This window comes from Nothoprocta perdicaria, unplaced genomic scaffold (assembly GCF_003342845.1).
Source record: "Nothoprocta perdicaria isolate Ctin4 unplaced genomic scaffold, notPer1 scaffold_440, whole genome shotgun sequence".
Classification (NCBI taxonomy): Eukaryota; Metazoa; Chordata; class Aves; order Tinamiformes; family Tinamidae; genus Nothoprocta; species Nothoprocta perdicaria.
In genome coordinates, this window is record NW_020455689.1 from 8,853 (window position 1) to 22,307 (window position 13,455).

Sequence of the window (13,455 nt, forward strand, 5' to 3'; positions counted from 1 at the left end):
GAATAATTTCGGGGGCAACCTTGTTGTATGAAATCTAGCATACTTGAACATTATTACTCAAATAAGAAATATTTAATGCTTCTAGTCTAACACAAGTGTGAAATTTCCTCTAGCTTTGAATGGTCATAGACTCTAAACAAAAACATCAACCAGCCAGGTTAGACATGGGCGTCGTGGATGACAAGAYGACCATGAGGCAGCAGTGTGCCCTGGTGGCCAAGAAGGCCAACGGGATCCTGGGGTGCATTAAGAAGAGTGTCTCCAGCAGGTCGAGGGAGGGGATCATCTCCCTCTACTCAGCCCTGGGGAGGCCACATCTGGAGTACTGCGTCCAGTTCTGGGCTCCCCAGAACAAGAGGGATGTGGAGCTGCTGGAGAGAGTCCAGCGCAGGGCTACSAGGATGATCGGGGGCCGGGAACATCTGCCCTGTGAGCAAAGGCTGAGGGAGCTGGGCCTGTTCAGCCTGGAGAAGAGGAGGCTGAGGGGGGACCTGATCAGTGTCTATAGATACCTCAAGGGAGGCAGTGAGGAGGAGGGGGCGGCCTCTTTTCAGTGGTGGCCAGCGACAGGACTAGAGGAAAYGGCCACAAGCTGAGGCACCARAAGTTCCACAGGAACTTGAGAAAACACTTCTTGACAGTGAGGGTGACAGTGCCGTGCAACAGGCTGCCCAGAGAGGTTGTGGAGTCTYTTTCTCTGGAGATCTTCAAAACCTGCTTGGATGCAGCCCTGTGCCAYGTGCTCTAGGYGACCCTGCGTGTGCAGGGGGGTTGGACTMGATGACCTCTGAGGTCCCTTCCAACCTTAAGCGTTCTGTGATTCTATGATTGCTCTTTCAAAAAGAATTTTGACCTTTCCCTGCACAGAGATACTCAATATTAAATTAATTAAAAAAATGCTGCCCCCAGATGACAAATATTAATTGAATCATCATAGGATGTCCTTAGATTGGCACATAAGACATCACATAAATTCACAAGCTGATTTCAAATTTAAGCAACAACAATAAAAGTGAAATAAGCTAAATGAGTAAATTCTTATAGAGACTGGGTTTAAAAAAAAATACACATGAATCTGAATCTTGYCCCCATTCAATAGAAGTCAAAGTTCTTTTGCCTGAGAATTCCTTGTCCTGCCCTTATCTTAGTATCATCTTCTCCTATGGGCTCCTTTTTGGAAGAACATTCAAGCAGTAGAGAGTGCATCAAGTCAAAGCATTTTTGAAAGTAAATAAATTGAACGTTTTATTTAGAATGAGTGCATGTTGTATTTTGATAATGTAATTTAAAAAAAAAAGTTACATGTGAATACATTCTGCTCTCTACTTGCAGAATGCTTCCATATTCCATATTGGATCCACACTCCATTAGAGGCAAAAAGCATGACAAGAGACTTTAAGAAGTTATTCAAGGTCAAAAATGACAGTGAATTAAATCTTATAAATTATATTTACCAATCTCACTTAATGTCTCTTTGAGGTTTTCACCAATAGGGAACATATGGAACATATGGAAAAATCAATGTCAGATTAATATCTAACTCTAATATGATCACTGAATACTCCTGCACCTGCTGATGCTTGCGCACTAGACCTTGCTGACATGGTACCATGCAAGTCATTCTTGGTACAGAAGGAACTAATTAGCTGAGCAGGACATTCAGAAACTCCATTCAGTGTAGATCCACAGCAGAATATGGCATACAGATTTTAAAGGTTTGGATAAGTGATCAGATAAAACTTGCAGTTAGTGGAGATTAAGTGTGAGTTYACAGACTTCGATGACATTCGATTGACTACTTTATGGTAGGTAGCAACCACACAGTTTTTTTCTGGCTTCCAATAAAACATTATCTGATCACAGATGCCAGTCTCCTTTTTAGATTCAAAAGCAAGGAAAAATACCTTCCAAAATAGTCCTATTTTTGATTTTGTCTCAAAGGAAGGAAAGGGGGGAGGGAAGTACTTCAACAAAAAAGCAATGAAGAAATAAATAGCATCCTATTCACAGGAGCTAATTATGTTTACCAAAATAGTACCAGAAATGACTTTCAGTAAAATGCAAATAGTAGCAGAGGGAGATAAATAAAAACCCAATAGCTTCATTTGGTATGGTTTTGCAATCACAGCTTTCAGAGGCAGGAAGCAGAAAAAAAGCAAGTAGTAAACTGCTTTCCAGTAACACAGGAATAATAAAATTACAACCAGCTGGTAAACAGACAAAGGGCAAGTAGAAGTGAGTGACAGAAGCAACTTTTAGTGACACAGGCATGACATATAACCAGTTTCCCATCCTTTGCCAAATAAGCCTCTCGGAGACACCTAAAGGACACATGTCTAAGTAAGAACTCAGAATAAAATGTCACTTTACTACTATGAAAAGCATCTCTACGGATTCATCTTCACTGTATTTAAGTGATGCTGAACTGCAGGGAAGTATGTAGATGGMCTCTGGACCACAAACAAATTCAACAATACAGCCTCAGAATGCAGATGGATGACATCTGGAAACAAATTAGACACAATAAAATAACTGAACATTAGTCTTTGTATAATTAGTTACAAACTGACATTAATTGCACCTTTCCTTAGATTTCTGTGAAGCTATTCTCAATCACATGCTTTCTAATTTGCTTGAAGCCCTGTGAAGCAGCATGTGCCATATCACAGGCTGACGCTTCCCATAGTTTCCTGCCATTTCAATGCAACAGCAATAGAATTGCATTTACACTTCCTAAAGACTCTTGTCATCTAGGTACCATAAAAAAAAAGAATATACACAATAAGAAAACAATATATAAGAAATATCCCTGAATATTCCCATTAATCAAAGAGAAATATCAATGTTCTGCAAGTATTCACATTTAAATTGTTCCAGGTTCTAACAGAAAGTATGCAATTAAAACAACAAGATCAAAACAGAAACAGAACAAGAGTTAGGTTTTAAATCTCTCTGGAAGGCATCATATCTGCATAAACATTAATAGGGCCATTCCTTTTATTTTTGTTGATTATATTGCAAATGGGCTTGAAATACTTTCCCTCATTAACAAACAGGAAAGTTATTTGAACAGCACTTCACCTGGAGAGACTGCACGCTCTTTAGGTATGAGTCTTCCCTTTCATAAAGGGAGCTCTGCTTCTTAAAAGAAATCCCGAACCGTTTCCAATTACCTGTCTGGTCTCTATTTAGATGACGGTAACATTTTTATATGTCTGGGAAGAACATACCAGATAGCTGATGACATGGCAGAAATTCAAGTGGTATTTTACTGTGGACAAAGTGACAAAAATCCAGCCCCAGCCACCCTCAAACTCTGCAAGTTGCCAGTCATTGTTTTCATTCCTGTGACTTCAGCCTTTGCTTTTCTGGGTGCACCTGCTTCCTCAGAGAAGCCAAGCACTAACAGTGAGGTGAAGCTGAGCCATCGTTCTTCCCCCTCTCCCCTATTAAGCACAACTTGCTGTTTCAGTTGAAGTTCACAACATTTTTTTCCACATACTCTGGAGAAGAGGATTTAAATACTGCACTTGCTGCATACCAGTTGGCCCTAGTTACCGTTTAGTTGTGGCTTGGTGCATTTGTGAAGTATGAGGAACACCATTAGGATGAACAGTACAAAGTAAATAATGCCGTACCCAACAGAGTTGAGTAATGCCCCAATATTTACATTTTTAATACATATCGCACACATATGTGTAAGTTTAATAAACGTTTACACACAACAGAGCTGCAAAATGTCACAATATTTATATTTTTAGTACATATCTCAAACGTGTACAAGTTTAATAAAAACTTACACACATAGTCAATCACTGCAAGGTAGTTAAAGCTTACAACTGAAGCTTAAAATTACTAATTTCATAGCTGTGAAACAGAATTTCTTCTGGAAACTCAAATTTTCTTTTGGAAGCCTAATTTTTAAGAGATGTGCAGCAAGAYAAGCCACATATTGCTTATTTGATAGGCAAATTACTTCATCATCGAATGTATACACTTTTCATCTTGTTTAAGAACAAGCAGATCATTAGCAGAATTGTTTTCCTACTGGCTTCTGAGGAAAGAAGCGTGTGTGGATTAGATCACTCCTTTAGCTGTGTATACATCTTTCAGTACAAAAATGTTATTAAGAGAATATCTRGAGTAAAACAGACAGTAGCAGAATGAGTGGAAATCTCAGAGAAAGCATTAGGAGATAAAAGGTTGTGGAARGACAGAACTGCTCTTCCTCTGCCATCTGCTATAGACAGGAAAGGACAAGACAGGGTATGAAAGTAATGGTAGTCCAAACCTAACTGTATACGCGACTATTCTTCACACCCCCAAGCGTCCATAGGAGGCTCTCCTCACCACAGGGTAATAATTCTCCTCCTCCTCCTCCTCCTCCTCCTCCTCCTCCTTCTCCTCCTCCGCCTTCTCAGCTTTCCTGTCTCCTCAGCTGCTTTCAGACACTACAACAATGGCTTTTCCTAGGATTACGCCAACAACACTAAAGTGTTTTCCTATACAAAGAAAACAACCTCCTGCCCTCCCTACCCCAAAAAAGTTACCTGAAAATAAACTTTTAAAGTCCTTCATCTGTGCTTCATGGCGTTTAAAATGTCAGTGCACACAGAGGCAAATTTCACCTGCAATGACACAGCTGAAAAGTAGTATGATCTGAGTAAATAAGAGAAAAAAAGATGAAGTGTTCTCAGAGGCACTGACTTGACTCACTTAAGCATTTAATGCCTATTGATCTTAATGGATCTTAGGAACTCATATTCCTCGGTGAGCCTAGGACTTGCATTAAGACCTCTCAAACAAAAAGCCAAGCTCACACACAGGCTTTCACCTGCTAAGCAAGTTCACTCTGGGTCATAYTCATGTCAGCTTTCATACAGGCAATGCTGGCAAAAGGAGCAGCAGTCATTTTCCCATAGCTCGGGGCCTGAAACAAGCTCTTGCTTATACAGAAGTAAATTCAGCGTAATTCCATTTACTTCATTTGACGGGATTTGGCCTCCTGCGTGACACTGCCTGTGGTAAAAGGCAGCTGAACTGCGACATTTCCTTCCCTCCCCCTCCGTAAGATTGCATTTTAAGGAGAACGTTTACCAAGAGCAATGCCAGCTTTCTGCACCATTTTCAGAGACTGGTAGCCTCTGTATAGAGAAACACACCGAAGCGGGGCAATTTTTCATAGAAGAGAATCAGGAAGCCATGTACAGGCACAACACACGCTATAAGATAACTTACTTCACACAAGTCCATTTAAAAAAAAAAAAAAAAAAAAAAAAGAAGGAGGGGGGGAATCAGGCAGACGTAAGCACAAAGGGATCCGCGTGCTCGCCAGGACAAAAGGACGGAGAAGCTGGCGCTGCCCGACCGGGCAGGAGGCGAGAAGCAGCCCCGCCTCGGGAAGCGGCGCCGCCGCCATTTGCGGCAGGCGCGAGGCCGCGCCCGCCTCCCGCCTCCCGCCGCGCCGCCATCCCGGCGGAGGGGGAACGCAGCAAGAGGCCGGGACGGAGGAACATCCCGCGTCGCTTACGCTCCCCTGACATCATTGTTCTTCCCACTGAAAATTACGGCAGCTGGAATCCTCTGCACCGCAGCACCTGCTGCTTATGCCAAGAAAGCAAGCAAAGTGTGTCATTGCTGTTGATAGAAGGATAAATATAGTTGAAGTCAGATTAATATTTCCAAGATTACTCATTTCTACTTCAAAAGAGAAGCAAAGATCATGTGCAAAGTGACAGCTACCCATCTGGGACTAGAAAAGTCACCATATGGATGTCTTTTTGCTAATTATAGATAAATTTCTGAACAAAYGGATTCAAAAGTAGAGACCTGCGAGTTCAAAACTGCACTTGCTCTGCRACCTCATTCAGGCAGCTCTCTGGCGCTCGCTCATGAATTGAGCGTGGCCTTAGCAGGTCACTGCTTTACCCTAAACATGGCAGTTTTGCCCTGCTGTCACACAGCCACCTTTTGTAGCCCCATCCAAGGGAGCTTGGTACAATGCAGTTCCATAATTATGTAGGCTGGAGGAACCATTATAATCTTTTGCGATGGTGTGTCACTTCTCTGGGCCTCGAGATGTCCTTGTGCCATTTCCTGCTTCATTTACAACACAGCTACTGAACTACAGTATATATTTTTGAAAACATTTCAAGTGGATTAACAGATTTTTTAATAACATAATTATCACTCAAGATAAGTTGTTCCAAAAGCAATTAAGTTACATCAATGATTAAGCCTGTATTTCTGACTTTCTCAAAGTTGGTTCCTCTTTTCCTACAAGATTAATTCTTGTCGCATTTTGTCTCCTGGATTGACTGATTAATCCTCTATCAAACTAGTGAAAATGATGCATGCATATTCATAGGTTGATCACATTGTTCTTCAGCCATGGCTTTGATACTCCAAACAGACCAGGCTTCTTGACCTTGAGCAATGGTTTCTATACTTTAAATCGTAAGAGAAAAGCTCTTCTGAACCCTGTAATTTTTGGCCTCCTTCTAGGGCTGTGAATGCCAGATAATACCCCAGCAGCAATTATACCAGTGCCAAACACAGAGCCTGTGCTGTCTTTTCACGCCTGCTTAGCATTTTATAGCTTTTATACATGGATTGCATTAGCCTCTTTGTCATGAAGGTAGGAATTAACTKCAGCACATAAAGACAGGTGATGTGAAGAAAACTGCCATCCCCAGTCAATGGCGAGAAGCAGGCTTTTCTGCAAGACTGTTCCATAGTTCYGTAGACTCTTCTGTAGCCCATGCTATGTTCGTTCCCTTCCACARAGCCTCTTTTGCTGCTGTCAACACTGCATAAGCACGTTGGACCTCACGCACTGCTGCCTCACGGCTTGGAGGTGAGAGACATGCAGCAGTGTCTCGTACCTGACCAAAGTTCATTCCAGCCAGATGTGGGTTAACATTCAGGGCAACGCGCCAGGGACATTCTTCATGATTTTGTGCTCCCAACTCAGCAGGATCACACATTCATGTAATGAAGCCAGACATTTATCTTTCTGTTATGCACAGTTATACCTGTAGCAGCTAGACATGCTACAGCGTCTGTCTCCTAGAGATTGCCAACAGTTGTCCTGGATATCTTCTGAGACAGAGAATGAGATGGAACACAAAAGAGACAAACACATGTGGCAAGTGCCTGTGATCCTTCTATTTAAGAGAAAAAGAGCAGATTTTCCAGTGAAATGTAGTTGCCTCAGAAGCTGGTGCTGGCAGGAAAGCAGGCTACTGCTAAGAGCAGACCCTGGCATCTTACATATGCGCACACACTATGTAGAGTGGAGACATAACTGTAAATAAATGAATGCATTTACTTATATGACTTCTGAAGCAGGAGGTGATTTTTTTTTTATTGAACATAGTTCTAGCTTTTTTTTTTTTTTATTGAACATAGTTCTCATCCTGTGCATTTGCAATTAGATTCACATTCTTTATCCTGGATAAAGTTCTTGTACCATCAAGGAACTTTTTTTTCTACTACATACCATACCACCCCATTTAACTACAAGAGTCAGCTCCATCCACTTCACTAAAGCCTCATTTCCAGTCTTGTTTTGAACAACTTTGTTACACTTCACCTACACTAGGAAAACTGGAAGCTTAATGCAGGCACACTCATAAATGCAATTTGCCCATCCCCATACAGGCCTCAAAATGTAAGACCATCTTAAGTCACCCAACTCCCTATGACCTGCAACTTTTCCTCCTCATCTCATAGGGCTTTTCACCCCTGCTTTCAGGAAGTAAGCTTAAAGCACGCAAATGATTGAAGCCTTCTACTAAATCAAGGAGCCTATGTTTGCCAGGACAAGAACTAGGAAATCAAAAAAAGCTGCTAGCAGCCTTCCAAAGAATCAGCTAGAATCCAGCTTTAGATTCAGTCCTACCCCAGTAAAACATAGGCAAGAGCAGAAATCTGCCCCTGTACCTCCTGTGGCTTGGCACTAAAATCCTCTGTCTTGCTCCTGAGCAGTTTCCTTTGAAAGAGGATAACAAACATCTACCTCTTAAGATGGTTGGTAACTTACACACTGTTCACTACACACTAAAGGAGAATCTGTTTCTGTTTGAAGCCTGCAAGACAAAACTTGAAAGAATTTCACCTCCAAAAAGCTGTGAGCGCTGTCTCTGCCCTGTTTATATCCAGACCAGCTGGGTTCTGCCTAATGGTTAGTGCTGGCCTGGAATATGGGAAACCATCAAACCTCTTGCTTATCTGAAAAAGTAACATTAAAAGTTCCAGAAAAGAAAAATTCTTACCTTAATGGAGAATARGTTACTTTTAGAACTAAGTGTTTTAAGTTGTTCTTTATGTCTTTCATCCAGACTATTCTGACAATAATATGAGATTATGGGGAGAGGGTGCAAAACTGTCTGTGTTAATGAGCCAGTCCGTCCTCTAAGGTGACATGAGATGGGTTTAGCTACAGTTGCTGCCGACAGAGGAGGGGCGTCTGTATTCTATGATGAATTCCCTGAACTTTACTGAATTCCCTGATGATGATAACATAARATGTTAACGCGCTGCTGGGCTGGTATCTATAGGAGATGGCAATGTAGTAGGTCATGTTTAAAGTACCTGAAAAATAGCAGGCACTTTGATTAAATGGCTAGTATATTTATAGCAACTGATAAATACGGTGAACTAACTTTTAAGAAGCTAACATCCCACTTAAAAAGTTTCCAGAGATGTTCATGTTTTGCAACAGAAATCAGGGTGTTCTTTGCTCTTTTCCCCAGGCTTAGCTTGCTTATGATACCTTCTTTTACATTCAGCTGGAGGATCACTAGGAATAAATAAAAGAATTCATGTGGAATTTTTACCTATGGAAATACCTGTTCTACCTCTTTGATGCTGTCCTGCATCTTAATGTGAAACTGAGGTGAAAGGAAGACGGGAATCTCTGAGAAGAGCAGAGAAAAAACAAATTTAGCCTGCCTGATGGAGTTGAGGAGTTGGCATCATCAGGCTGTTTATCTGCTAAAAATATGAAATACAATATGAATCATTACAATTCCAAAGAAAAAAAGATATATTTGTAAGGCAACAGCAGCGGATGCTTATGCTTCCTTAAAATTAGCTTCAGGCCACTTGTTTGTATCCCAAGATGATATTCAGGAAACAAAAGAAGGAAGTTTCTGTACTGCGAATTTCTGCTAGASTCAGTTCAGAATTAGAGCAGGTGTGAGATGAGCACTGTCTGGGAGTGAATGCATGCAAAGCTCTGGTCTGCTTGGACTGCTAAGCATGCAGCCCCTTACATAAACTAATACAAAGATTAAAGTTTTACATGTAAAACTTGTCTATGCAGGAAAGCAGTAGTGTGAATTTGGGTCCTTTGATGCAATGCTATGTTTATAAGTATATGCAGCTATAYCTAGAAGAGATGGATTTAAGGTAATGACCAGTATGTCCTTGTCTAGGACATTCTAGGTGAGATGTCCTAGTCAAAAAGTTGTTAAGAACAGATGTGGCACAGCATGGCAGTGGCGTGTCTGTGTTTTTGTATGTGTATGTACCTATACAAACTTTTAACCAGGCGAAACATGCATTCTGATAGATTTACCCAAGTGATAGTAATTAACAGAGATATACCCTATTAGGCATGCAAAGTCCTTATGCTACAGAGTCTGCAACTGTCTATGTAAAATACGAATCCTGGATGGGACGTTACAATATCTGCCTAAAGGAAAATCAATATACTTCACCTCAAAGGACTTTAACAAAGCCATTCAGAAATTTATAACATGTTTCTTTGCCTTAGCACAGACTAACAAATATCAAAGCACTCAGATAGAAGTAGGATAGATTTTCTTTTATAAAACTTTTATTGGTCAGATGAAGTGTACATTCATCCCCCTACTCAAATCTACGATGGATGTTTTAAAAGCATCTTATTCATTAAGCCATGCATTATGCCCTGTAGAATCTCTACTAAGTACTACCTCTAAACGAAATTATCACAATGATTTTGCTAACAGGTTAATCTGATGACTATTTTTTTTCCAGATAGGCTATTAAATAATATAAAGAAAAGAGAAGAGCCTTGCCCCCACAGGTTGGAGTATTTGTTTCTCTGTTTACTATAAATAAGATTGTGATAGACTTTATGAAGTGAAAGTTTTCTCTTTTTGTTTTCCTTAATGGGGCATGTCTTCACCTGGCAGCTATTCTAAAGTTTTATGTTCTTCCCGTGGTAAAACTGTAATTTTGATAAGCCAGCCTAAGTTAAWGAACCTTTCTGTGACACAGTATATGTCCACTGTGTTTTGCAGCTCTGTAAAGGTACAAAATAGAGCAGAGCACACCTACTCCGCAGGTGAGCCCAAGCACAAGAGTTATCTTCAGGCGGCCAGGTTTAGGCCGGGAYGCCAAGGCTGGGCCACTCAGCAGCCAGAGGGGCTGGGTGGCAGCCGCCTGTCCAGGCCTGGGTGGCAGCCACTATCCCAGCCTGCGAGCCAGCCCCGCGCGGAGCTGGCCAAGGGGCMGCCACCAGCCCGGCCTGCGAGCCGGCCCCGCGCGGAGCCGGCCCCACGGCGGAGCTGCCCAAGGGGCACACGTGGCCCAATGGGCCACACGCCAGCTCCAGCCTCCAGGGCAAGTGTGGGATGGCAGGACATGGAAGGTGCCTGCCGGAGGCTTGGCCAGGGGCCCTCACATTAACCTCCGACACACRGGTTTTGGCTCTGCTGTGTTCCTGCACAGGGCGCTGGGGAGCCAGCTGCTCTCCCGTTTATTATCTGCCCTGAAAGCAGCRAAGCTGCTGCCGGAGAGGCTCTCCCCCTTCCCTCCACACACAGGGAGAGTGTGCTGATACTCTCCAGCAGAGCCAGTGAGATGAGGAAACTTCATGGAGGCGAATCATTGCTCTTGTATTGTAACCTGGACTTTCCTAGCTCAAATAAATGTTCAGACCAGCTTCTAAAACAATATGCATATGAGTGTAAATATAATCTGTATAATCTGTCTTGCTCTGTGAGGATGAAAAAATATTTGGATTTTAATGTTTATTGATTTATGACATTTGCTTTTACCTGATCGTCATGATACTGTGTATAATGTTCTTAGCAGGGGACCACAGTACCAGTGATATCAATTCTTTAGATGTAGTACCTAAATCAGAACTAAAACTTTCAAACTGTGTTTTCCAGAATGAATAGAAAATTCTAGCTACCAACTATAACCAGTGTAGTCAAAGCAAGTTTTTGTGCTCTCCAACATACACTTCGAATGTAATTCTGTGCTTCCAAGCCCTTAGTTTCCTCTACGCTAGCGAGCAGTCATGGTTGCCATTCACACAGTTAGGGCTTCTAGAAGAGGCGATATAAAATGGCCCATTATTTTGACATCACTATCTAATGTAGGTGGGTTAAATCACAGTCTTGTTTTTTACGTAATCATTCTATTAAAGCATTATTCTTCCTTGGTATGTGGTGTCAGGATGGTGGTCTTAGAAATGGAAGTGAAGAGCTCCTATTAAAAGTGTGAAGCACGGTGACTGTGCTTTAATACACAGTGTTTCATGCTTCCCATGAAAATTTAATATATATTTTTTGATGTTTCAAAGGAACATCTGACTTAACAAGTGCTTGAGCCATTATTCACATATATTTAAGTGTCTGACATTGTTGTCCTTTCTTCCTTCTGCTTCCACCCTCTGGAGAATGTGACTGAGAAGAGAACAAAAACAAATCCCAAGAATGTCTTGTAGTCCCAAGGCACTGAGGACAAAACAAGGATAAATATATACTTTAAAGCCTGAAGTTACTCATGAAAGCTTATTTTAATCTTTCTTCTATCTCTTGCTTCTCTGGTTGCTGTACAACTGATGGAGATCAGAAACATAGGGAATGGGAGCAAGAGACCCTGAGTCAGGAGATACGCATGACCCAGCTAAAGTGGAATCGAGTTCAGAAATACATAAACTCCTCACGTCTCAGCAAGGGATAAGCTTCAACCTCGGAAAAACATCAGGGAATGAAGAAGCAGGTAATAGGATTGCTCTGTTCTGTCAGTAGCCTTTTCTTACAGGATATAAGCAAAGAGCTTTTCTAGCAGGTGGAGAGAAAGGAGGTACATGTACATTCTCCTTTTAAGGAACCTTCTCCTAGAAAAGTATTTTGACAGGTAGGTATAAGTTAACATAATTGACACATTCCTATAACTCTAGTAAGGGTAGCCTATTAGTGTGGGATGATGTAACCTACATGACAAGAGGTTTGAAACTGAGGGAAGATGAAAGAAGATGCAAGATGAAAGAGCTGTGGAATGCGATGGGCAACTTCCACTATTTTCCCTAGCACCTCTGTCTCCCAGCTCTCATAGATTAGGAGTGAAACACCATCTGCATATTAGTGTGAAAGTATTGAAAGAGCCACAGGCAGCAACAGGGGGCGCCATGAAATTGGACAAGTATTTGAAGGATACTTCAAAGGGTTTTACTTTAGAGAAGAAAATTTGATTTTTTTATCTGATTTTTTTTCCTCTTATGATGCAATGGCTTATAAAATTCCTTGAAGAAACCATTTCACCTTCCTTCTGTGCAAGGAACAAAAATAGCAAATTCTAAAGATTATGTACGAGATCTCATTTTTTTATTACTCAGTAGAAAAAAGAAATTTATGTATTTTTTTCACCCCAGTGTCCCACAGAAATCATTACTACATGCTATATTATTTTGCAACTTAATATTACTAAATCACTTCATTGGCCAGGCTGACTTTTTTTATTTCCTACCTTTCACACAAGCCTGGCTGGAAGCCCTTCTGTCCGGAACCTGTGTTTAGGATGCATACAAACAGGATATTAAAAAAAAGCAACATACCATTTTCGTCATTATATTTAAATAACATTTGTTGTGTGAATCTGTATAACCTTCCAATTTCATAGACTACAAAACTTCACTCAAAATTCTTACAAAAACCTTTCCAAAAATATATCTGTAACTTCTTTTCCATCTTTTCCAGTATGTGAATAAACCTCAAGCATGTGGATACAAGGTAGATTTTTAAGATTTAAACCTCTTTTTTTCCTAGCAAATTTTTGGAGACTTCTATTATAATACTCCACAGACTGTGATAGAATCTCTGGTATGGAATGCACTAATGAAGTATTTTATTGGCACTCACAAAATGTGAGAATATATTTTATATAATATAATTAATAGTTACTGTAATATAAATTTATAATTTGTGTAATTTATATTTATGTGTATTTATAATGTATATAAATGTATACTGTCACAAAATGTTCAGGACATGCACTCAAAATGATAATGGCATTTGCTGTGTTAAAGAAGTACTGTCACAGTGAGTGTTCAGTTTTATTCTGTTTGTGTCACTTAGTACCTTCCAGATGCATAACCTGAGGGAGCAGGAATAAGGCAGGCAAAGAAGATTCAATATCATGTGTTGGTGCATTATGTCTAGCTACATGACA

General features: G+C 40.8%; 1 long non-coding RNA gene across 2 annotated transcripts; it reads right to left on the reverse strand.

Annotated features, from left to right (window-relative positions):
• Positions 1 to 2,269: 2,269 nt before the first annotated feature.
• On the reverse strand, positions 2,270 to 5,265 carry LOC112953391. 2 transcript variants are annotated; one of them, XR_003250568.1, is made up of 3 exons: positions 5,239 to 5,265; positions 4,551 to 4,659; positions 2,270 to 2,503 (listed from the first exon to the last, which is right to left on the reverse strand). It is a non-coding gene; the product is annotated as an uncharacterized LOC112953391 (long non-coding RNA). The 2 variants fall into 2 exon arrangements; XR_003250567.1 differs by having other exon boundaries at positions 4,551 to 4,642; positions 5,239 to 5,262.
• Between the last annotated feature and the right edge of the window lie 8,190 nt (positions 5,266 to 13,455).